The sequence below is a fragment of the Pseudophryne corroboree genome, chromosome 6, assembly GCF_028390025.1.
Source record: "Pseudophryne corroboree isolate aPseCor3 chromosome 6, aPseCor3.hap2, whole genome shotgun sequence".
NCBI classification, from domain to species: Eukaryota; Metazoa; Chordata; class Amphibia; order Anura; family Myobatrachidae; genus Pseudophryne; species Pseudophryne corroboree.
This window is the reverse complement of record NC_086449.1, coordinates 447,440,360-447,466,367: the sequence shown is the minus strand read 5'-3', so window position 1 is coordinate 447,466,367 and position 26,008 is coordinate 447,440,360. Positions and strand designations below refer to the sequence as shown.

At 41.9% G+C, this 26,008-nt stretch overlaps 1 pseudogene; it reads right to left on the bottom strand.

Moving 5' to 3' along the window:
* Positions 1–1,285: 1,285 nt before the first annotated feature.
* Positions 1,286–1,399, bottom strand: LOC134937648 (5S ribosomal RNA; annotated as a pseudogene).
* Positions 1,400–26,008: the final 24,609 nt, after the last annotated feature.

Here is a 26,008-nt window from a genome sequence, read left to right as displayed (position 1 = left end):
TTGGGAATATTGGACTTTCATCTTTGCATACGATTACTACAGTATGATAATGGATGTACAGTTGCTGGTAGCATTAATGGAATTAATAAAATAACATATATAAACCTTATCTCCATTAGTAAAAGATCTAAGACTTAAAATGTTTTCTAATTCATGTTAGTCTTAAATTTCAAATCAAAATATTTTTTTCTTATAAAATTCATAAAATATTCAAATTCTCTTCATTTCTTACCCATATCACAATTCTGTTATCAATAGATATAATAAAACTTTTAATATGGTAGCTAAAAGGATTTTATTAAAATCATATTTTATTCCCTTATTCTAATATACGTTAGCAAAACTCGGGGACAAAAGTCATTCTCATTGCTGTACCACAGCTTTGAATATAAAAATCATCCAAACATGTAAAGTAATTATGCTCCATGATAAAAGTCTTAATATCACAAATATAACCACAAAAATCCTTATCTAATAATGGGCAGTGGCAAATCTCCCATTATGCACGTGAGGCACGTGCCTATGGCTGGAACTTGTTTGGGAGCAGCACTTGGATGCTTGTATTGGTGATGTCAGCTCAAAAAGCATGAGTAACTGCAAAATATTTCCACTACTGTACCATATGACATCTTGAATGGTGTATGGTATAAACGGGTAGGACATGCACATACTACCCCTTTAAACTGTCTCACTTAGTAAATATAAGAGCTATGGGGAATACCACACTGACCACTGATATTGTGCTAATCAGCATAAAGAAACCAAAATGTAACAGATATAATGGTAAATTCCTAATGATGTTTACATTGGTGGTGCACCCTGAGTCAGGATGTACTGAGCAATTACATATGGAGAGAAGAAGATTCTTTTGTGGGTGCACTCTTGGAATTAGTCAGAGAAAGACAAGAGTATGGAAAAGTTAGAACATATTGATTTATTAATCCATTATTAAAGATAAATAATTGAACAGTTGGAGCATCCTAGACAAACTTACAGACAACAAACAAAAAAATTATAAAAAATCTTCACATACAGTAACTAGTCAGAAACTTGATAGTAATGCATATAATACACTAAATTGGGGATCATATGTGTGGAATTATTGGTCAGTGATAGTCATCAAACCATGAATGGATTAATATTGTGTGAGCCCACGGGTATTCTTACTTGAAGAAATGAGAAATAGTCAGCAGAGGTAATCATGCATGATACTACTTGAAAAAAGTAGAAAAAGATAATGAATCTGCTGTCAGCGTTAGGCACAGAGCATGCAGATGAATAAAAGCCTCTACTAAACTTGGTCTTCCCAGGGGGTAACCCATCCAAGTACTGGCCAAGCCCAACACTGCTTCCAAGAATGGACGGAATCGGGCATTTACAGTGTGGTATGATAGTAGGGGGTATCAGTATGAGAGAAGAGAAGTTAGGAAATGACCAAGACTGAGAGAAAGAAGAGAAAATATAGAAATATTAGTTCAATCTGATATCAGCGTTAGGCAAAGGCATAGAGGGTGAGAGTCCAGAATATTAATATTAGTAAGAAACACTGAATATAGATAAAGTGAAAAGAGTAGATGAGCCCATGCAAATGAGATACCGACAAAATGATCTGGAATTAACAGGGTAGTGAGTGTGTAAAACACAGTAGATCTATAGGTAAAAAAACCTCTACACCGTCGGTCCCAATCACATCAAGTGAAATAACATGAATAAGACATGTATGTCTAATATTATTGGTCCAAACGGGTGTAGTATGAGTGGCCGGCGGCCCGGAATCCCGGGGGCCAGCAAACCGGTGCCAGGATCCCTGGGACCAGCATAATGGTGCCGGGATCCTGACCGCCAGCATACCGACAACTGGGTGAGCACTAATGAGCACCTTGTGGGCTCACTGTGCTCGTCACGTGCACCACGCTATTTATTCTCCCTCCAGAGGGATCGTGGATCCCCAAGAGGAAGAGGAAGAAAATGTGTTGGCATGCTGGCGGTCGGGATGCCGGCGGTCAGGATCCCAGCATTGGTATGCTGGTCGCCGGGATCCTGGACGGCAGTATACTGAAGACCACCCGTCCAAACAATATAGATTGTATAATTACAAAAGGTTGTTGGTATATATAGAGCACAATGGATCTATAAGTAAAGACACTACACCGTCGGTTCAAATCACATCGAATCCAATGACAAGGATAAGACATATATATGTCAAATGATATAAATAGTCCATATATCCATATGTAATTGCTCACTTAGTAAATAAGTATATATAATAAAAAAATAAAAAATGTCATAGTTATTGGCTTTTTCAATTATTATAATAAATTGGCTATTATCAAATGAGGGCTTAGAATGAATATATAAATATAATAAAATTAGGCTGGTGGGGGTTGGCAGTTACTGTTGTGCCTAAGGGTGCCCTCACCCCTAAATCTGCCCCTGATAATGGGTCTATGGTCAGATAATCCTTGTAGGCTGCAATTGCCTTATTATGCTAAATACAAGAATTTCTATTGTTGCCCATTCAAACTTATGAAAGCCATTTAAAAAAAATTTAAACATTTGTTTGGAATACTATCTGTTAAATATGAAGCAAGTTCTTGAACATATTTATTAATAAAATCATCTAGATAGTTAGATTAAAGAAGGTGAGGAACTCACTTGTGCACTTTTGGAAAGTAGTAAAATATTGGTATTTTTGGATGTACAGTACAACTAAAAGAGCTAGTCATAATTGTGCAAAAAAAGATTTCTTCCCTATAACCAAAATAGTTCTTAGTTTCTGAACCTGGTTTTACTTACTAAACATTGGTCCTTTAAATGTAACTGCAACTGTAACTTGCTGAAATTTGGGATGTTTCAGAATCAAGCACCCTCTTACATTTGACTCAAAGTGTTTCTACCATGGGCTAATTGGTTTTCAGAATGCATTGTGGAAAATGAGTATAGGCATCATACTGTACAATTAATGTTAAAGATTGTTGTGCATTGTAAAAAATAAGTTGCCATGGTTGTATTACCAGATAGTCATAAGAAAAGGTCCTTTGTCACAACTGTATATGTGCGCACTGTGTTCTCTTGGTCTCAAGGAATTATGTGGAGCTGGAATACTAAGGAAGCAGGATGCCACACTTTAGATAACTTAAAACCAATACAGCATTGCTTTATTGTGACAGGCTACCTATTGTGAAAGTTTCTTTAAGTGCCACTAATCAGCATTAGTAAGCTAGCAAGGGGAATGACATGCTGCACACAATCCTGTATGTTAAGACATCTGAACTGGAGAGGAAAAGTATAGTATAGGAATAATATTGGAAATAAAGGGACAGGTTTTTTGGGAGAAATTGTAGAATCAAATGAGTTAGAACTTACAAAACCATAAGTTTTATTGGCAAGTGACTCCTTTATCCCCCCTTTTGAGGGATAGTATTCTCCTATATTACTTGAATCCTTCCTTCAAGCATTTACAGTTTATACAACTTCTTATCAATGTCCTTATACTTTCAGATAACATGCTTGCATCAGTTTGGATAGAGTTATTCCGTTTTCTTCTACTCAATATTTGTAACATAAATACTTAAAGTGCCATGCTAGACAGAGAGTTGAAATAACTGCAATAATTATAACCATATACTGTATATCATTTGATATTTAGTTATGCATGAATATATATCACAAGAACCCACCAACCATTTGAGTTAAATATAGCTAGCTCCCCAGCAACCACAGAATGCTTTTCCAGGTGATGCAGATTTAAGGGAACAGCTTTGTAGAATATTTTATTTAAAGGTGTATTTACCTTGGTGTAGCCACCTGATGCTCCCCTCTTCTGGTGTATTTGGAAAAGCAGGGTAGAAGCCATTAGGACATAGCCCCCATTTGTTAAAGTAAAATAATTATGATGAGACTTCCTTTTGTGATGATATTCAGCATATAGAATTGATTATCAAAAAGGGAACCATGCCCAAAATTCTGCACAGAGGAGCGTGGACCAAGACAGAGTTAATCAATGAGCTCCCGTGCCTTCAGAGCATGGAACTTACATACTTACACCATAACATTATATAATCATTCATAACTGATTTACAAATAAGGTGTAAATAAAGATAAAATTAGAGACATACATTGGTTGATGGACAAAAAGAAGAAATGACAAATATAGTCAGATTAGCTAATTGTAGAGAATGGTTTTATCCAGAAGATGGCAGACTGGTCCACGAATAACAATTAGTTGCTCATAATAATGTGTTGTTGTCCAAAGTGAAGGTCCATCAGATATTCCATATCATGTCCTGCTTGTTCTGACACAAAGTCTTGTACGATGTCATTGAGTCCTAGTTATCTACTTAGAAAACTTGATACTAGTCACGTAAACAGCTAATCAAATGATGTTGAAGAGTTGAGGGAGAATATTACCCTTTACATATTAACTCTATACTAAAATTAAGACACTTGTTGAAGGATCACAGAATATTAAGAATCATAGCACAATTAATGAGACAATACAAGATATTTGATTAAACTTAAACAGGGAGTAGAGAGCTGTGTCATCCCAGGAAAAAACATTGGAAAGATCAAAACAATGGGTTGTCACACCAACTTCCTGTTTTTTCAGCATCCTGCCTCCTGTATCTCCAGTTTCCGGTCTGTTTTGTCTCTACCTCTTGCCTCTTGCTCAATCACTCCAGCCTCCTGTCCCCTGAATCTATCAGCCTCACCCCCTGCCTTGTATCTCTCCCTAAGCCTGAGTCACAGCATCCCTCTTCTGTGTCACTCAGCTCAGTCTCCCCTTCACCCTGTGTCTCTCATCTGCCCTTTTGTGTTTCCCAGCCTCTCCCTCTGGTCTCCCAGACCTCCCTCACCATCTATCTCTCAGCCTTCTGTCCCATCATTCCAAACTTCTGCCACATTACTTCCTCCTAATGTCTTCTGTGTTCAAGCCTCCTGTTCCTTATGTCTCTCCTGGCTCCTATCCCATTACTTTACCCTCTCACTCCAGCCTTCTGTTCCCTGTGACTCTCACCCCTCTCCTTGTGTCTCTCAATCTACCCCTCTGTGTCCCTCAGTCTCCCCATCTGTGTCCCTCAGCCTTCCTTCACTCCATGTCTCTCAGCTTCCCCGTCACCCTGTCTCTCAGTCTCCCCCTCCCCCTGTGTCTCTCAGCCTCTTTCTTTCTTTCTCTCTGTATCCATCAGTCTCTTCTCTGTGTCCTCAGCCTCTCCCTCACCATGTGTTTTCTTAGCCACCCCTTAACATGTGTTTCTCAGACTCCCCTTTGCTCTCCATTTCTCAGCCTCCTCTGTGTCTCTCAGCCTCCCCCTCTGTTTCTCTTATTATTATTCCTATCTTCTGTGTTATTAAGCATAATTTCTCCCTCACCTCCTGTCTCAGCCAGGCTCCACCAACTTCTGTCTTTCAGCTGGGCCACATCATCCTCTGTCTCCTCAGCACATCATCATCTCCAGCCCCAACCTCTGTCTCCCCAGCCAACCCAAGACTTAACTGCCTGCAGCATGATGAAAATACTGCTAGCTGCTTCATGTTTGCAGATATCTTTGCCTCAGTTACCCACTTAATTCCTTTCACTCTTGCCTCAGTCACCCACTATCTTCCTTTCACCCCTGCCTCAGTCACCTACTATCCTTCTGTCACCTATGCCTCAGTCACCAACTACAGTATATCCCTGTCACCCCAGCCTCAGTCACCAACTATCTCCCTCTCAGCCCTGCCTCAGTCACCCACTATCTACCTGTCACTCCTGCCACCATCACCCACTGTCTCTCTGTCACCGCTCATTCATACACCCACTATCTCCCTGTGAACCTTGCCTTAGTCACTCACTATCTACCTGTCACCCCCACCTTAGTCACTAACTTTCTCCCAGTCATCCCTTCCTCACCAGTCACCTACTATCTCCCTGTCACCCCTGACTTACTGTTACCTACTATCTCATTGTCACCCAATATCGCCCTGTATCCTTGGTGCTTCAATTGTGTGGCCATGCCCCTTTCTTGTAAGACCACACTCCTTTTTGTGGTGCGCACCTTTGGCACGCACTGTCCATTTACAGGTAAAAGGTTTATCATGTCAAGGGGTGGCAAAATGTATATTTGCTTACCATTACCAAAAAAAAATTACTTGGGCTGCCTGTATAAAATCTAGTTTTGAATGGAGATATTGTTTAATTAGCAGGGAGAAAATATGGGTGAGTATTTTTTATCCAAGGTATTGTAATTCCATACACCCTCTTGGTGTCTGTAAGTGTAGGCAATGCCATGTATCTGTTGCTGTCTAAATACTGAGGAGACACTGCAAACAGTTGTGTGATCTCTGGAGGAGAATCAATGTCCAGAGTTAGATAACCAAAAGATTTGGTTGTGTGGACTTGTCGGGGGAATCCTGAGAAGATGGTTTACACAAGGCTCCAAAATGGTGCTGGTGGCCACAGGTGGGAGAACAGAGTCCCAAACCCAGTAGTAAGAGCATTCTATAACCACATGTGAAAGGTCTTTTTTTCCCCTTTACCAATTTCCTTTAGATATCTTTACCTGTACCATGCCCGAACACCCAATTCCTCTTTTTCCATTTAGTCCCCTCATTCCCCCCCCCCCCTCCCCCTTTATCTAAAAAAATCACCTATGGCACTCTATATTGCTGTTTTTATACAAAGGCCTAGGGGAATATTTATTACTTATATTCTAGTTACCATTGTTTTTTGTAGGATGATTATTATAATAATGATGATGATAAATAATTATTATTTAAGCTTGCTGGTTGGATTCTGGATCTAACAGAAAACAAATAGACAATAGAACACAAGGAGATGTTAAAATGCCTTCTTGTGTAGTTTTGTATATCCCTCTGCAGTAGTGGCACTTAATAAGCTTTACATTTCAACTGAGATGCTTAAAAACACAGGAGCCAAAGGATAAATTTACTAAATGGTGGGTTTAGAAATCACCATGGAATAGTGATGGTTTTCGTGTCTAATTGATAGCATTTACTAAAGGTCAGTTTTCATGTCTAAACATAATCCATTGTCAATCCCCGTTGAATTAGAAATGACAGACCACTTTTGTGTATTCTATATGGCAGTAGTTCCAGTCAAAAGCACGGAGGATTTGAAACTATTCTATTCATATTCATTTAATGGTGCTTTTCTATTTGTTATTGAAAGCACAATTCAAATAACATCATATAAACAGATCACTGTGGATTAGAAGCTATTAATTCATGTTCATTTAATGGTGATTTTCTTTTTGTGATTGAAACCACCATGAAATAGAAATCATAGAAACAGACAGCTGGCTACTCCCTTTTTAACATTGTGGGTTTGTGAGTGAATTAGGAGACAGTTGCAGAAAAGTATGATAAATACAGCATGTAAAGTGATTGCTGATTGTGGTGAATTTTTTTGGAATGTTGTCTTTTTTTCTGTAGATTGGATATTTCATGTGTGTTTTCCTTTCCCTGAGTCATGTGGTTTTTTTTGTGCAAGTGTGGTGCAATTATGTGTTTGTTTTATTTTTTGAGTGCTTTATATTTTAGATTGTTTTTATATTTCTGTTAAAGTCCAGTCATGTCAGGTGACTGTCATAATAATCATCCATAGCCCAATTGGAGTATAATCCTGTAAATCAATCTTCCTGGTATTCCAACATTATTATCATTTTATGGCTCTGTATTTTCTATTTACTGTATTGTAATGAGCCTTAATAAAAATGTATTGGATAAAAAAATATATAATAATTTACCTGCTGTTTCGGCAATCATGCTTGTCTGAGCATAGTCATTTTTTGGTGGGTTTGACAGTGGTTTTACGTCAGTTTTAAAAACTAGAAACATTTATGGTGCACCAGTATTCTATTGTCTAGTGTTGTTTCTCTGTTTGTTTTGCTGAGGTTTTGTCCTTGTTTATTTGGTGGGTTATAAAAATGCCAGAACAACACCAGAAAACCAAAAACACTGGTTAATAAATGTATTCGTAGCCCATATACTGCTTAGGTTCCATACTAAGCTAGTATCTTGTTTGTGAAGCTACCGTCTCAGATTTTCTGTTAATTCCAGAACACAGACCAGCTTCACACTGGTGCCCAAATGTATTAAGTCTTAACAAGAGATAAAGTGGAGATGGAAAAAGAGTGATAAATAATCAGCTAATAAGCTTTCTAACTGCAATGTAACAGGCTGTGTTTGAAAAATGACAGTTAGGAGCTGGTTGGCTGGTCATGTATCACTCCTTATGAGTCTCAACTTTATCTCTTAATACATTTGGGCCTGAGTCCTATGCTCATCTCCTCTCTGAGTACTATATTGATCTTACCAAGCTTCTCCATATTTCCTCACTTTGCTATATCTTTAGTTCTATCCATAAAGATGTCTTCTCAGGTCTCTCTCTGACCTCTGTAGTGGACTGCAGACATGTGAGGTCACACTTCTTTTAAATCTTATTTGTGTTGATTCTGCATGCACTGGCCTAAATAGGTGGACAACTAGAGGCATATAGGCTCAATCAATTTTCAGCTTCCTAACTGCCATGTTACAGGATGTGTTTGAAAAATTACAGTTAGGAGTTGATTGGCTGGTAATTTATTACGCCTTATCCATCTCCACTTTATCACTTGTTAAGGCTTAATACTTTTGAGCTATAGTCTGTTATTACCAGTGGCAGCTCCAGAGGTTTTGCTGCAACACAGTCCAAAATTCAAATGTGGGAGCCAAACCAACTGCCACTCCAAGTACTGCCAAACATCTTCAGCCAAGGCTCACTAGCAGTTGGTCTGGCTACCCTATTTGAATTTTGGATTGCGCTGTAGCCCCTCCCTGGAGATGCCACTGGTTATTACCATGTAATATAGGCCCAGTGACATTAGTTTCATATGGACCACAACATGAATGATAACTTAGCAAATACTTCAGTAAGTAGTGAAATTTAATAAAGCAATTGCGCCATACTAAATCTGTCTTAATAAAATTACTGAATATTGTATACATTAATTTGCATTAGTATTTAGGTCTGTAATTAACCTGTGGCTCCAGGTTTGATTTATATGGAATACATTGTAACGCAGTTAGTGATAAAATGAAGAAATACATATCACTGGTGATTACTCATTTTAGACGTTGTTCTTTTGTCTTTTTATACCTCTGACAGATGTGCAGTCATCCACATTCAGAAAAATGAATGCTGTGTGCTATTATTGTACTACAAACAAAGTTCTGTCCTTTTTTCTTTTTTTCTTTCATTACTCATATTAGCCAAAATAAGCTGAAGAATGTATCATTCTTAAAAATAATTTTCTATTTAAAAATACAATAGCAGCATAACCCAGTACGTATAGTTTCAGTGGCACTGTATGACCTACATGAAGATTACTTTTCTAAAATTGTTCTACCTAAGTAATTTGCCTGCAGCTTCTAGCAGGCAGGATCTGATTATTTTTTCCTAGCCTTGACAAGAGCAAACTAATATTTTCATATATAATCAACATACTGTGAATATACTTTCTGACCTTGTAAGTGAAAATTATAGTCCATATGTGAACTCTATCCAAATAAAAAATGTTTTTAAAACATTTACTGTAGTTATTACAGTGTAGTATGTAATAATATATACACTGCCACATTGTACTCCTCATATATTGAAAGTACTCCCTTCACATTAGTTAGAGATTAGAAAAGGTATCCATTATTATGTTTACATTAAGTTGCACAAAATTCCATTAAAAGAAGAAGACCCTAATTCAGACATGTCCAAACTGCGGCCCTCCAGCTGTTGAGAAACTACACATCCCAGCATGCCCTGACACAGCTTTAGCATTCTCTGACATCAAAACTGGGTCAGGGCATGCTGGGATATTTAGTTTCACAACAGCTGGAGGGCTGCAGTTTGGACATACCTGCCCTAATTGAACCAGACCTATTAAACTGAAGCAAACAAAATTAAACCAATGACAAAGTAACAGACACAATCACATAACCATGATTTATAAAAACAAAAACTACCATGTAGCCAGTTTCAAATGAAATGTTTCTGCTTTTCTATGTATCTGTATCTATTAAATATTTGAGGTATGTTCACTTAGGCTGTGTACACACTGCCGACATATCGTTCGCCATACAGTATCGACAAATTATGTTGTGCCTGCAGCACAGCCAATGCAAGATATTGTGCATGATTGGCTGTTTGTATGGGCAACCCATAGTGCAAATTCAAGTGCCCGCCCAGCTGTGATGTCTGGACCAACACATTGAGTGCCCATTTACTGTGTATAGCTTACCAAATCACCAGATAGATCTGTATAATGTGTACCCAGCCTAAGTCCTGTTGGTGCTGCAAGACTGGCTCTACCATTAGGCAGCTTTAGACAGCTGACTAAGGTGCAGAATCCAGGGGGAACCACTGAGTCTGCCTATTGTAAAGTTAAGGATGTCTCTGTGAGAGACCTTTTCATACGTCATGAAAAAAGCAGCTGTGGAACAATTTAACCTGAGAAGTTTGCCTAGGGTGCTGAGAAACCTTGCACCAGCCCTGGGTGCTGGCTGAAGTGGATACATTGGAAATAGAAATTCTAATAAGGTGGAAATGCTAAACATTTCTTTAGTTTCTCATATGCTAGTGTATTCATATGTTGATTGATGGATATAGGGGATACCTGTACTGAATTGCTGACCTGATTTTCTGCCCATAACAGACACTGGGCTTTGGACATTGGGCATGATTCAGGTTGGATTCCAATATGTGATCCAACCACAATAAAATGTGCAAATGTAGGAGGTGGCCCCAAGCCTGTGGTGTGGACCCGATATGGGTTGGGTGCCCGTTACACTTACCGAGACTGGTCCCTCTGCTCCACTTCAGATGCTACTGGTTTCCCTTGAAGGTGGCTCTGGCTCGCTGGACAAGAATGGATGGAGGTCCTGGATGGTTCCTGTAAAGAAGACAACAACCTACATATGCACAGACAGAAAGGAGGGGATGCGGCACAACCCTGGGTGAGCTCAATGATGAGTCATCATTGGCACTTGTGGCCTCAGACTCGGTGTATGTGAGGTGCGGAAGCACCCGGTGTGACCCTGGATGGAAACGCCCACAAACAGGAGAGGGGTGGTGGATGGGGTGATGAACTTACAAAACACACAGAACACAGGATTGCTCACCTGACACTATCTTGTCCACTTGCGTGACAAGCAGTCATCCTTCCGGTACCTAGGACAGAAATACGCAAGAGAAAGTGCCGCTGGTGGAGGCACACAGTGGCGGGCAGGAGCTCCCGGCTACCAGCTGGACTTCACGTAGCTAACAGCAGACCTTAAAGGAGAGCCTGACTGGGAGTAAATGCACGGGGAGGACTCAGGCAGGGTACCTGCGGCCTAGCGCCTAAAGGATGCCTGCGACTCGTCCAATCTACACCCCATTAACCACTATTCGGTGGAATACCGCAGAATGCTACGCACACAGGAAACACAATACAGGCAAATACAACGACACAAAATACCTACAGTATATGGAAGCACCGTGAGGCACAATATTTGCCATATGTGAGAGTACAGTGAAACACAACACCTACAATCTATGGGACTACAGTGAAACACAATGCCTACAGTCTATGAGAATAAAGTGAGACACAATGCCTACAGTCTATGAGAATACAGTGAAACACAATGCCTAGTCTATGAGAATACAGAGAATCTCAATACCTACAGCCTAGGAGGATACAGTGAAACACAATGCCTATACCTAGAGGGAGCCTCACTGAGGGCTTACCTGGACTACCGGACAGCAGGGTCAGAAGCAGCAGCAAATGCAGCAGCAGCATCCTAACTCTTGACAGCAGGGGTCCAAAGGCAAACCACAGCAGCAACCTGAGTTGGAGGAGCAGCAGCAGACATCCTTCTCCAGCTGGGATCCACATGCAGGCCTCCTCTTCCGTGCTGCTCCTTACAGGGGCTTCTGGGCCGGGTGACGAGGTGGCCCCTTATTCGTGTCACCCCATGAAGACATGCCACACCACGTGGGTGCACCTGGCGATGTGGGGACCAGTGCTGGCTTCCGGCCGGGTGGCCGGGAGAAGGGGATCCATGGCTTCTTCCAGCTTGGTGGCTGCGGCTTTTGGCCCAGCGGCCTCGGCTTCCGGGCTGGCGGCCAGTGGGTGGGGGGTGGCGCTCATAATGTCCCACACATGCACCCCGCATTTTCTGTGGGTTGAGGGGGTGGCAATGCTCCATTTCAAAGGCAGAGATTGAGCATTGTGGGGGTGTGGTGTCAAAACGGGATGGGTGCGAATGGTGGGCATGACGGGGCAACTGCATGACATCACATGCAGCCGCTGTGATCACTAAAATGGCAGCCCTCCTGCGCCAGCAGAAGGCTGCATCATTTTTAGCTATTTCAGCTTGGTCAAGGGGGAGGGTGGTGGCTGTGAGAATGCTGAGCGGCCTTGCCCAAGTGATCCCAAGGATTGCAATCCTTACTGAATCAGGTCCATTGTGCCAAAAAGCTCTGTCTTGTCTTTGAGGGTAATCTACATCTAGAGTACTGTACAGAACAACACTCTAAACACACAGCAAGACACTGTAGAAAGACCACATTCTATACCTATACTAAACGTATATTATGTCGACAACAGTACTTCCCTCCCTTACAGGTAGCTGAAATTGGAAATGTAACATGAACATACAGAATAGGACAGCATTAACTTACAATGCTTTGAAACTATTGGAAAAGAGTATTGCTGCTACAGATTATTAGGAAGTTCCCATAGAACAGTGTTTCCCCAAACTAGGTCCTCGTGGCCCACTCATGTCCATGCAATATATTAGTGATATCACTGCTTCATCAAAGGTGGGTAAATCAAACTGACAGAGGTTATAATTAATCCACCTGTGCTTGGAAATCCTTCATACCTGAGATGTGAGTGGGCGACGAGGACCCTGTTTGGGAAACACTTCCTTAGGAAATAGCATTTGAAACCATGTATTAAGTAATGAAATGAAATGGGTTTTACAAATAATAATAATAATAATAATTTTATTTATATAGTGCTCTTTCACCAACAGGACTCAACGCGCTTTTCAGACATCAAAAACAATGCACATAATACAGAGGATTTAAATAATACAGCAATAGATAAGCCACACAGACATAAAAAAAACCTTAAGCACACAAAAGCATAATGCATGATTGGTGTAGGCACTTTGGGTAATAACTTGCAAGGGTTGTGTATTCCACCCTCACAAGGTACCAGGTTTAGCAGCCATCTTGGGGGCACAGCGTAGGATTACCCAGGGTGAAATAGTCTACCCCTAGAAGAGATGACACAAAATGAGGTAGATTTCAGAGTCCTAAGGTTCCAACAAAACCACCAGGTCTATGTATTTTTCATCCCATCCACAAGTGTACCAGATGAGGAGCCATGTTGGGCACACTTCGAAGGTTACACTGTGGGAGGTGAGCCATACAAGGGCCAAGTGCATATCTGGGAAAAATGACACTTGTGTAGTAGTAGGATGTACCCTGTATGTAGGGCGCAATGGCAGGGTGTGCAATCAGTGGAGGTGGAAGAGAAAAAATAAAACAACAGGGGGGGGGGGAACAATTGCAGGTAACCAGTGGCGGAAGGAAAATTGGGATAACATTATTTTGCTAAGATCATAGTACGGGTGGGTATGAGAATGTGGGGAGCACACTCAGGACCAATGGAGATGCCCCTGCTGAGCCTGGTCCTGGTGCTCTTCCCCCAGAGTTCCTTGCTCATCTTGAGGGTTAGACCCAGGGGCAGACTTGATGTTCTCAGCCAGAGAGGTGGTAAGCCTGATCCTGGAGATCTCATGGTAGAGGTGAAGAAAGTCCACATAATGATCCTGAGTTTTGTGATTGCAATGCAGTCCTTCTGTTTTATTGTTGGTTTGTTTGCCTTCTGTTTTCCTTCGGATTAATAAAGGTATAACACTGCTATTGATTTTAGCTGCCACTTTATAACTAGCCACTGCAGCGTCCTGACCTACAGTATACTGAATAGATAAGTCTAAAAACACATGTTCATCCTGATTACAACCCCCTCCCCGCACAGCAACCCTCCACCTTCAGCAAAAGGTGTTAATCAAATCTAACAAATGTAAGGTCAGTACAGTTAAAAATCCACTTACTGTAGAACAGCTTTCTAAAGTTTTAACCATGCAATGTAAGTTAGAATAGTCTGCAATATTGTTTACCTAGTAATACTTCAGTAAAAGCAGTTAAATATTATGACCTGATTCATTAAATCGGTCACAAATCATATTTTTAACCAATTGCTCATCTTAACCATTGAGCAGTATTGATATGACATTAGTTCATGTAAAATGTATTACCTGCTTCTTATTTGAGGACAGTAGTATGAACACTGATAGTAACCGTGACAATAGGAAGTGGAAACCGATAAATCATTCTCGCTATTACCCTATAACTGTATATATGAATTCTGTAAGGAAGCAGAAATTATTTTTATATGCAGAGCCTATTGCTACTGTATGTTTCTGGGGTGACTTAATATACTGCTTGTCACAGGCTATTTGCAAATATTTAGCATCCCAGTGCCTGGGATTAGGATTTGAGCTGGGCTCTTCCCACAACAGTGTGAGTCATTTTTAGTCTCTCTGGCAGCTCGCAATCACTTATATACATACTTACCGACATCCTGGCTGCTCTCTCCGGGAGAGAGTAGCCAGGTTGGTTTAGCAGGGAAGAGGGGCAGGGCTATGATTCTCAGAGGGAGTGTGGCTGAGGTTGAATGGGGCATAGTTACAGTGTTGTGTCATTGAAGCCATGCTCTCCCCCCGCTCTGTAATGCCAATATTACCTGCATTATACTGCAGAGGGTGTGGCTATAATGATGCGATTCAGCAAGAATCGCGTCATCAACTGCCTTGACTTTACTCACTAAGTGAGCAGCTGGGCAGGGGGGACCTTCAAAATTGGGAATCTTGCCTGCTTTTCCTGGGGGGCTCCCGGCCATTCTGAAAGAGTAGGCAAGCATGCCTATATCTCTCCCATTAGAAATCTGCTTTTACAAAATCTGACAGCTTTACTGTGTAAATCTCATCCTGGACAAAAGAGGTTGCCGGGACTTTCTTTCCTGGTCCCTAGGCTGCAGCAGATGGATCTTCTCTATCAATCTATTTACTACCAAGTACAGGTAAGGCAGTGGGGGTCCTACCACATTCATTTTGTGTCTACCTTTTTAAGTGTGTTTAACAAGTCAATGTTAGAATTCTTTTTTATATATATAAATAGGGTAGATATAAGTCCTTTAGTGGAGGCTTTACAAAATGCTAAGTTTTCGACCGAGGAAAGAGGTCTAGCACATAATTGAGAAGAAACCACAGAGTGAAAGTTCCTAATTTGTAAATATTGGTAAAAGGATTTATGAGGGATAGAATGTTTAGTTTGTAGGTCCGCGAATGTGGAGAAAGAAGAATTTTGAGTAATGTCGTTAAGTAGTCTGATTCCGCCATTTAACCAGCAGTTGAAAGATGAGGCGAAGCACCCTGTCCGAAAACCAGGATTATCAAACAATGGAATCAGAGGGCTGGGGGCTGGGGCTAGGCCAAATTTCTTGTTTGCCATATCCCACACATTTAATGTATGTGAGACAACCGGATGACCGAGTATTGTTTTAGGTCTAGACTTTCTAGGTATCCATAATAGAGAGGATATAGTATATAGGTCAAGATAATTTGTTTCTACTTCAACCCACGTTCTTTCAGATGCAGGCCTATTCGAGAGACTGCACTGAGCTATTCTGGCTGCTAGGTAATAGGATTTTATGTTAGGGACCCCAAGTCCACCCTCGGAAGTACGCCTATGGATCACTGATCGTTTCACTCTGGGTTTCCTCTTCGACCATACGAAAGACATTATGCTATGCTGGATTCCCTTGAAGACACAGGAGGGAACTCAAATTGGCAACGTTTGAAATAGGTAGAGTATCCTCGGTAATAGGTTCATTTTAACGGCATAAATACGCCCTATCCAGGAAATGTGATACCTTCCCCATTCCTCAAGGTCCTTCTGGAGTTGAGCTAGAAGCTTTGGATAGTTAGTTTGATAAAATTGTGAATACGTCTTGGTTATAGCTATCCCTAGATAAGATAAGGTTCATCTGTCCCAATGGAAAGTAAAATATTGTTCTAGGGAGTCCTTGGTCGCTTGAGGGATATAGAAATCAAGAACTTCAGTTTTACTAGCATTGATCTTGTGCCCTATAGGGCACTATAAGTATTAAATTCCTGAAAGAGATGGGGCAAAGAGTGGATTGGGTCAGAATTAGTAAGTAGGACGTCATCCGCATAGAGAGCAATCTTATATTCTTTAGGTCCTATTCTAATCCCTTTAATATTTGGGTTAGCCCGTATATGCGCAGCGAGAGGTTCAATGGAAAGGGTGAAAATAAGAGAGGATACAGGGCAACCCTGTCGGGACCCATTAGATATCGGAAAGGGAGGGAGGCAACCCCGTTGGCCAGCACAGCTGCACTAGGTTTATCATATAGAGCTGGAATACCTTGTAGAAACTGTTCCCGAATCCCTATAGATTGGAGGGTATGAAACATAAAGGGCCATTGAATCCGGTCGAAAGCTTTTTTAGCATCCAATCCCAAGACCAGAGCTGGTAATTTTTGTTTATGGATTGCATGAACGATATCAACAGTGCGACGTGTATTATCACACATTTGCCGACCGGATATAAAACCGACCTGGTCCGGGTGTACCAGGAAGGGAAGTAAAGGACCCAGCCTATACGCCAATACTTTTGTGTAGATTTTAATATCCACATTTAATAAAGAAATGGGTCTGTAGTTAGAGACCGACTCTGGGTCCCTGCCCGGCTTTGGGATTACAACTATGCTGGCCAAGGAGGTCAAAGCACCACCTAGAAGGTCACTAAAAAATTTTTTAAGAAGGGCGTGAGGACTGGCGCAAATTTATTGTAATATTGAGGAGTGGACCCATCTGGGCCTGGAGTAGCAGAAGATTTAAGCCCCTTAATGGCCGACAAAATCTCCTCCTCTGATATGTTTGCATTCAGATCTAACACCTGTTGGTCATTAAATTGAGGGAGTAATTCGTTGGAGAAGAAAGCGGACGGGGGTTGATCGAAGATTGGTCCTGAAGTGGGGGGAGCTAGATAAATTATATACCTTCTCATAATATATTTGAAAATCTAAGACTATGCGCATGGGATCGTAAGTAGTCACTACGGAACCGTGTTCCTTGATTCTGGTGATCAGACCTGAAGCCTTCTTTTGTCTGAGTTTACTAGCCAAAACAGAGTCAGCCTTATCTGCTTTATCATAATATTTTTGCTGAAGCCGTTTCAGGATATATGCAGATTTACAGGAGAGAATAGTATTAAGTCTGCCCCTCAGAGAATTGATCTGAATCAGCAGAGGTGCCATGGGGTTCTGCTTATGTTGAGCAAGAAGAGAGGAAATTTCAGTTTCGAGTTGGGAAATTTCTCTTTGGGCTTGTCTCTTTCGAAATGCGGCCCTACTGATAAATTTACCCCTGAGTGTAGCTTTGTGCACTTCCCAGATAATCCCCTTCGACACCTCCTCCGATATATTAAATTCAGAGTACTCCAATATGGCAGACTTAACATACTCAAAAAATGAAGGGTCCAACAGCATATTGTCATCCAGACGCCACACGCGGGATCTGGTGTGGGACGAAAAGGTGTCTAGGAAAACATAAGGCCCCACATGGTCTGTCCTTGAAAAAGGAGTTATACCCGCCGCCCCTACTCTGGACGCCAGCTGTCTGGAGACAAAGATCATGTCTATGCGCGAATAGATTTGGTGGGGACCAGAATAGTGAGTATAGTCTCTAGATGTTAAGTTTTTAAGGTGCCAAGTATCCAAAACCGCTAGCTTCTTCAGCTCCTTACAAAGATTAAATGAGGTGCAAATGACTTCGGGTGAGTGTTTTAAAGTCCTTGGGGCAGATTTGTCCAAAGAGGGATCCAACACAGCATTAAAGTCTCCACCTATTACCAAGTTACCTAGCATACATTTTTCTATCCATTTAAATAGTTTAGAAAAAAAATCGTCTCTGACCCATGTTGGGAGCGTACACGCTAACCAGAGTGATCTGTTCTGCGCCTATGGAACCTACCAATATAAGGTACCTGCCATCTATATCAGACACACATTTGGAAAGGACAAAGGGAACATTGTTAGCAATTAGATTCGCCACACCTCTCTTTTTACATGGGGCGGAGGCAAAAAAAGTGTGAGGGAAATGCTTACCTCATAGCTGAGAGTGTTCACCAGTAAGGTGAGTCTCTTGCAACAATACAATGTCTGCCTTCTCTCTATACACCCCCAGTACCAGGGTATGACGTTTAGGTGAGTTCAGACCATTGACATTTATAGAGAGAATTTTAAACCCCATGATACTTCAAGTGTAGAACATGTAGATAAGGCTCAAATATCAGTGTAAGCCCAGTAAGGGGAGGCCAGTCGGAATTAGGGAGAGAGGGGCAAGATGGGAGGGTCAGAGAGAGAGAAAGAGAAGAGGAGATAAAGAAGAAAAAGAGGAACAAAAGGCAGCCTAAATAGGCCAAAACCCTGTATAAAAACCCCCCAACATAGGGGTACAACTAGAACAAACATTAGAAATAGTACAAACATATATCAGGGTGAGGAGCGGTTTATATCTAGGATTATAAACCTATTCACGTAAGCACGAGGCCCTTAACTCGAAACTATAATTCTAAAAGGTATAACATATTCAAAATAAAAGTTGAGGGTCGGGAACTAACCCGAAACACTAGCATCTAGAAAACAACAGAGTCTAACAGTCCCACCTATCACAGAGGGATAGACAATTACAGAGGAAAAGAATTATCCAGGCAATATCATCTTGTCCGCTCAGGGGGGGTTGGCATCATCCTGCCTGCCTCGATGGACCGTGGACCATTGTGGTTGCAGAGGACAGGTACGCTGAGGTTTGGGTGACCCTTGCGAAGAGGCAAACATGGTGGGATCTGGAAGAATGTTTAAGTCCAACAACAGCTTCTGCCCTTGTTCCAGAGTTTTAGCCGTATGAGTAGTGGTGTCAGCCAGGACCTGGAGCTGGAAAGGAAAATTCCATCGGTATTTGATATTATTTTGACGTAGAAGTCTTGTTACTGGCTGCAATTCCCATCTTTTTTGAATGTTTGAAGGTCTACCGCCTTTTTATCTTCTTGTTGAAACGTTGTTTTGATCCCCTCCACAAGGGTGGAAAGCATGGTTTGAATGTACGGATCCAATGATAGACCTGGTGGAGATTCAGGTGAAGACAGACTACTCCTATCCGCCATTTGCGAGGAACTTTTGGTCTTTGGAGTAAACATGACAGGAGTCGTTGCGACGGAGACCTTTTTCACTTTACAGGGCATAGTACTGAAATGACAAGACCACGGGTACTTAGGCAGGGATCCGTGTGTCTCCAATAGAAATGTAAGGGCCTCATGTTGAGGAATTTATGACATCATGAAAGAAAAGAAAATCACAATCCCGAAAGAGCTTTCTGAGGGCCTCTCCCGCGTCATAGATATATCAATGAAGCAATGTGCAGGAGAATGGTCGGTCCAGGGACCAAGGAGGCCCGGATATGGGAATATGAGTATAAAATTACGGACCACCGGAGGTGCTCAAAGCTAGTGAGGAAAAAAAAAATGAGAGGAAGCATCCCATGTGTAGGACTCACCATCCACTGGAGGGGGAGGCTTCACCACCTCCGGTATTGGCACCACACGTCACACTCGTAGGGTGTGAGATACAAAAGAGGAGGTCCGGATTACTCTATAAATAGGCAACTAGTGAGGGATCCACTCCAGGGGAAGCGTCCGGCGCCTGGGGGACAACAGCAGTGTCATTCCCGGGGTAGCTATATATAGATGGCGGTCAGGGGGCAGACGCACCATGTCCACCGGGTACCCCCAGTGAAAGTAGAGCCCTGGTGCTGAAGCAGCAGAGAGACTGTTGTCCAGATAGGGCCGAAGCCCACTGTCCTTATATTTCCAGCAGGGGCAGACAGGGGGACGGGGGAATAAAGGGCCAAGGAGAGCAGCTGCTCCAGTACCGAGAGTCAGAGCCCAGCCTGGGAGATAGAGCGGCAGCTCAGAAGAGATACCTCCACGCCCGGGCTGCGACCCCACCACCCAGCGCCATAAGGAGATATATGCAGCCAAGCCCCCCTTCACCCCCCATCGCTGTGAGCGATCTCCCAGCAGCTCCGGTTATCACCCGTCCTGGCCGCCGGCAACACACCCGCCGCGTGTGTATATGACTCACCGCTGAGCTGAGACTGGGGTGACCAGGCTGGGTCGGGTCTCCGGGCGGCGATGCAGACGGTCCGTGGCAGGAGGGACCACGGGAACGGCACAGACCCAGATCCACCACCGCTATTTGGATGGGTCCCGCGGTCCAGTCAGGTCAGCTGGAGGGAGATGCCGCCGGGCAGGGTGTCCACCAGCACCAGGCAACGAAGAGATCAGTTCTTCCGGGCTCCGAGTGCCTCACTAATCGATCCCGCGGCCTCCTGAGTGCATCCAGGCCCCAACCCGCAGGGAAGCAGGGGGCTCCTCTCGGCTCCAGGGCTCTACGTACACACTCCTCAGGCAGCAGGGACCAGTTACTGGGCAGCCTGAATGTGGAGTCTGAGCCCTAACAGTAGTACACAAGGGCTCTTTATATAGTTATAATACGGAGCTCCACTCAGGCACGTCTAGCCTGCTTGCTCACCAGACCAAGCCCCCTGTCAATGTTAGAATTCTTAAACAATAGCAAATATTGCCAAGGGAGAGTACGTTACTAGCTCTAATTAGTCAACTTCCCAAATGTTAAGTTATACATGGTAAACATTTTTGCAAAACATTTTTTTAAATAAAAGTAGCATAAAGTAAAGTACACTTGCAAACAAGCGAGAAAACTAAAAATATGTTCATATAAACAATTAATATGTCATGTCTTGAATATTAACAGCAAAGCAAACATTTCTGCCGAAAGTTCATTATATAGTGGGCATGCATATCTAAGTAGATAATCTGTGCAGTGTGTACAAGGACACAATATTTCCATCAGATCAATAGGACAGATAATTAATCTTATTATAAAGAACAATTCTATAGTGTGAATGCATGATATCTGATGTAAATTGGAATGTTTTCTTCAAAGGAAAATCAGTTAAATAGATATCATCATGCTCCTAGCCTCAATAAGCCATGCGGCATGAGATGCCTGTCATGAGTAAGCCACACAGAGCGATGTATCCTGGAAACTTTTTCTTTAGATTTGCATCTTATTTGCACTGCACACATAGCCAAACACCACTCAGTCTGTATAAGAGACACTGTGATGTGACTTTATGTTACAGGAAATACAGTAGTACAGTTTATAAATGCTTACCACTGTAGAATGTTAAAGATGGACAGCACCTCTGTGCATACTCCATATTTGTTCCTCAAGGTAGGCTTCAAACCCTTACCAAGATGGTCACTGTCTGTAGTTCTTCACATGAGGAACAATATCTTGGCACTCTGTTACTCTGTCTTCCATTTAGCTCCATTAATACTGCAATATTACTGCTAATACACACTGCCAGAGAGCCTGGTTTCACTCCATGACTAGTCTGCAGAGGCGGATTAAGGGTGGGGCAACAGGGGTGGACATCCCATGGTCCCCAACACACTGCTTCAGATGAGACTCCCTCTGGAGGCTCAGCTGTTCATTGAAAACTGTAAGTACGGCTATACCTAACCATTGCTACCAAAGTAAGCATTCCAATGGTTAAGTACTGTGCTGTTCATTGTCGCAGGGCATCCGCTAGTGTGTGTATACACTCTGCCATTCCAGCACCACCTGTACACACATATTCCATTAGCTTATGGGCCCACACAAGTTACAGTGACACTCTCCCTAAGCTACTAGAAGGCCCAGCAGCACACAAACACAATCATAGACAGACACATGCAAGACACAGGCTGAGTGAGGATAGCACAGAGAACTCATTCAGAGATGGCTGCTCATGCAGTCTGCAGTGACAGTTGCGGGTGTTCGCGGGGTGGTGATGTGTCAATGGAGGGGCTTAGCGGTCTGAATGGTTGCATTCCGGGAGCATTTTCGGGGGATGTCACATGCAGCTGCGCCGATTAAAAAACAGTGGTGGACCAGTGGTCAGCCAGGCTGCACTGACATTGGTCTACCTTAATTTGATGCATCCGCAATTTAATTGTGGGCGCATCGTGAGGCAGCACTAAACATGCTGTGCGGCCTTGCCCTGAGCTGTGCAGCCCCCAGCATGTGAGGAGGTGGACGCAAATCTGGCTGCATGCACAGCGATCTGCGTCCATCTCTAAATAAGGCCTAGACTGTTTCAAGCACACAGTGTCAGCACAGGGCCAGTCAGTAAATAGAAGCTGCATAATTATGTCTATGATACATGTTGACACAGGAGCTACACCCATAATGGGGTTTATGAAGCTGAACGATGCAGAGATTTACACCACGTGGAAGTCTGCTGTGGAAATGCAACTACTGTAAAGCATGAAAAGTTGTGGAGAGTTATAGTAAATCTTGGTGACATTCCAAGCTAAGAGGATATTGGGGGTAATTCTGAGTTGATCGCAGCAGGAACTTTGTTAGCAGTTGGGCAAAACCATGTGCACTGCAGGGGGGCAGATATAACATGTGCAGAGAGAGTTAGATTTGGGTGGGTTATTTTGTTTCTGTGCAGGGTAAATACTGGCTGCTTTATTTTTACACTGCAATTTAGATTGCAGATTGAACACACCACACCCAAATCTAACTCTCTCTGCACATGTTATATCTGCCTCCCCTGCAGTGCACATGGTTTTGCCCAACTGCTAACAAAATTTCTGCTGCGATCAACTCAGAATTACCCCCATAAAAGAGCCATCGGTATAGTTGTCTTGGGTGTAAAGCAACATGTTTATTCTATCTTACATAGGAAGATGTCATCAAAATAAATGTGGACAGCATTGCAGGCCACATACCAAGATGGGGGTCTCACGAGGAAAATTAATTGAGATGTTTATTATACAATACTAAGTTATGTGAATACAGCAGCATGAGTGATTACATTGACAAAATTGTGTCTGTTTCTTAGCAACTCTTGCAGGAGTGCAAATAGATGATAAAGAGAATGCTACAAAACTTAACACCTGAGTGTTGACTTCCAAGTTGTGGCATTGGGTACAAACACAGGCAAGCTGACCACAGACACTATTAGAGCAAAGTTACTGTGGTTCTAAGAATGCATGCAACTGCTAAAGGTACTATATTACACAAAACGAGTAAGAAACTTAGAAAATACAGGTGCTACATATGTTACAGATAGGCCACAAAGCTTGTGCATGCAGGCAAATGAATGTGAAAACTACGCAGAATAAGAAATTCAACAGTAAAGATGAATTTAGCCCTGAGTGTCACAGATACAGTAGCTGCAGAACATATTTTTGGTATATTAGTTCAGGCACAAGAAGGCATTCAAGATGCAATGAGGTGTTGTTTACCATGGTAACCACATGTGATCCTATCACAATCAAAGGTATTGTAAATCAAGTGCTAACAGCTACAAACGTTTGAACAATTATAGCCCCCCCCCCCCCCCCCTTGAAATTTGAACTACGTAGAACAAAAGTCACAGATATCCAAGAATTGCATTATGTACCAGATATGGGAAAAAATCTTATAGCCATCACTGAAGCGGAACAAAGAGGCCACAGAGTTCCTTTCACTGGATGCAGTTAAAATGCCAGCTGTCGGGATACTGGAGTGCAGGATACTGACACCGAAATCCCAACAGCCAACAATGCCAACAGGCAGAATCCCGGCCCAGCAGAGCTTTTCCCACTCATAGGTGTCCACGACACCCATAAAGTGGGAATAAGTCCTGTGGCAAGCACAGTAAGGCACTGAGCCCACAGCTTGGTGAGCGCAGTGAGCCTGCAAAGGGACTCTTAGCATTTGCCCTGCTGCCGGCATTCTGGCTGGCAGGATGCCACTGGCAGTAAATTTACACCGGCATCCTATCTGCCAGTAAATTGTATGTAAGCCCCTTTCACTAGAGAAAAGTGGATTGTATGGAACAGAAAAGTCACCATAATAGCTACAGGTACCCAATGCCATCATTTATGTGTCCTTGATACACAGCACAGTTATGTGATGATGATAACTGAGTAGCAGTAACTAGATCTCTGGCCCAGAGATCTAGTCGCCTTAGATATGACAGTGTTAAAAAATTACTAAATGGTATTGATATAGGAATGTCCATAACTAATAATAAGAGAAACACATATGTGAAAGCTGTATAAGAGGAAAACAATGCCAACAGCCATTTACCAAGTCAACAAGCAGAGCTGAAACACAACCTGGGTTTGTAAGTACAGATGCGCATGGTCCTAAGGAAGTCAAGTCATAAAGTGAATACAGATACTGTATTTTGTAATGTTCATTGTTGATGACTTTACAAGAATTACACATGTGTACTTCATGGAAGAGAAGTCTGAAGTAGTGAAGAAGATTGCAAGCTATAAATTCAAACTGGTCACAGACTCAAAACCCTGATATTTAAAAATGGAGAATATCTAGTAAAAGTGGAATTCCTCTTGAAAAAATAAGAAATTGAACTTAAATTGATCATTGCCTATACTCAATTAAATGGTGTGAGTAAGCAAACCGTACACTAATGGAGAAAGCAAAATGTATGCTTTTTCCAGGTTGCTACATACTGTAGAAGCTTTAAGTTAATGTCTGTGTAACATTGAGAAGCTTGTTGCAATGAGATATGATGAAGATGGACATACTGCACATGCTATACTTCATATGGAATACATACGCATTCCTGGCGGACGGGCTGCTGGCTGTCAATATCCCAACAGTGGCATCCCGTCAGCCAGTATGCTGGCAGCGGAGCAAGCGCAAAGATTCCCCTTGCGGGCTCAGTGATTTGCTGTGCTTGCCACAGTTTCTTCTCCCACTCTACGGGTGTCGTAGACACCCACGAGTGGGAATAGCCTCTGGGCGGTAGGACTCCGGCTGTCGGCACTGTTGGCTGACGGGATTCCAATGTCGTATTCTGACCACTGGGATTCCAACAGCTGGCAATTTAACTGCATCCCCTCCATACTTGTTCCACAAGGGAAGCATCAATCGCTTGCCAAGAAGGCTACTATAATTATATTAGTAATATTAACTAAACTTATGTAATACTTTTTTAACATTAACGTTTCCATAACTCATACTTCACTCATCTTTTAAACATACAAAATTATATTTGGATTAACAGAAGTTTAGCTAAGAAATACATTTGGAAGATTATGTTCTGCAGCACGCAAGTCATTAAAATATAGCATGAATATAATAGCAATACAATTGCAATTCTTACAATTTTAATACTGTATTATTAGTATTCTTACCTGCCCTTCAAAAAAAAGAAGTCAGAATAGGCATGTAAATGAGGATATGTGTAAGGAGCACCAGAGTGTATTTTGCCATAATTTGTCTCACTTATTGAGAAAAGAAATACATGCAGATTTAAGTTGTTAGCTTTCACATTGTTAGAGATATATATTATGCATTTGTTGTTCAGAACATATACAAATTATAGAAATTAATCTTCTAATATTTTCCACATAATAATAATAATAATAATAATAATAATAATAAGACGAAGAAGAAGAGAATACATTAGAAATAGGAGTAATATACTGTAGATTATTATGCAACTTGTATTATTCCAGGTTTTATTAAAAGATAAAAAAATAAAGTTTTTACCATACATGACTCATTAAATATATAGTTCCATTAGGCATTGCCAGGGAGATTTCATTGGTATAGAATCTATAGCATTCTATTGTTATGATCAATATTATGAGCAACATAGTTCAATCAAAAAAACTGTGGTACTAATCAAGTCACCTGTGCTCAAGTATGGCCAGCCTTAAAACTGGTACTGTTAGTGTGCC